Source organism: Sorghum bicolor, chromosome 4, assembly GCF_000003195.3.
Source record: "Sorghum bicolor cultivar BTx623 chromosome 4, Sorghum_bicolor_NCBIv3, whole genome shotgun sequence".
In the NCBI taxonomy this organism is placed as follows: domain Eukaryota; kingdom Viridiplantae; phylum Streptophyta; class Magnoliopsida; order Poales; family Poaceae; genus Sorghum; species Sorghum bicolor.
The window spans coordinates 41,500,606-41,501,635 of NC_012873.2; the positions used below are offsets into that span (position 1 = coordinate 41,500,606).

Here is a 1,030-nt window from a genome sequence, read left to right on the forward strand (position 1 = left end):
CGCCCTTACAGTGGCCCACTGTAAGGGTGGTTGGAAACAACAGCCGCCCTTACAGTGGCCCACTGTAAGAGCGGTTGGTGCTTCCAGCCGCCCTTATAGTGAGCCTTAGTAAGGGCGGCTTGTGTCTCAGCCGCCTCTATTGTCTGCATTTGCAAGGGCGGCTCTATCTAGAACCGTCCCTACAGTTATTTTTCAAAAAAAAAATAAAAATTACAATAATCGAGTTGACAGCACAGCACAGCACCACATACATATATACATATATAATCAGATTCTCAACATCACAGATTCACAACATAAATATCCATACATATACACAGCACCACATTTCAAGTCCAAAATGTTTCCATGTCCAAATCCATCCAAAAGAGTCCGAAATTTTTCAGGTACTAATACAAATCGATCACAGTCCATTCCAACAAGTTCACATGTAATCAACGACCTAGACATAGCCTATCCCACTGACGGAGGTGCTGGTAAAGAGGATTGCTACCTAAGTCGGACTGTGGGTTATGGTAATCACCTTTGTAATAAACAACATGGTCCATTATAAAGTTGCAAAGGTCACCGACAATCTCTAAGAGGTCATCATCCCTGTAGACATCCCTTTTTAGTCCTTTTTCTTCTTTCCACTACAAGATCGTAAAAGACAAGTTTAGGTCTAGTGTAAAGAAGAGATTGCAAAGCTAAGTGAGAAATACTATGTTTTCATACTACAACCCACTAAGAGATTCAAACTTACCAATTCAGGGTGTCTCCTGTAGCCTTTTGTGTTACTGATGAAAGCACATACATAGTATCCACAATGCAGACTCCCTGGCCTTTGCTTGGGAAACTTTGTTTCAATTTGCAAATGGAGATGTGTCAAGTATAAGTACTGAAAAAATTAGTAATTTTATGCCAAACTAAGTCGCACTTACCGAACATAGAGATTTGAAACGCAAGTGGCTCCCCAGACCTGGATCGTGCCTTCCTTTGTGATTCTTGACATAGACCATGAATGCTCTGTTTGAATGAGAATCGATGTGAC

At 41.2% G+C, this 1,030-nt stretch overlaps 1 long non-coding RNA gene across 1 annotated transcript; it reads right to left on the reverse strand.

Moving 5' to 3' along the window:
• LOC8056641 lies at positions 344-783 on the reverse strand. Its single transcript, XR_002451819.1, has 2 exons — positions 743-783; positions 344-632 (listed from the first exon to the last, which is right to left on the reverse strand). It is a non-coding gene; the product is annotated as an uncharacterized LOC8056641 (long non-coding RNA).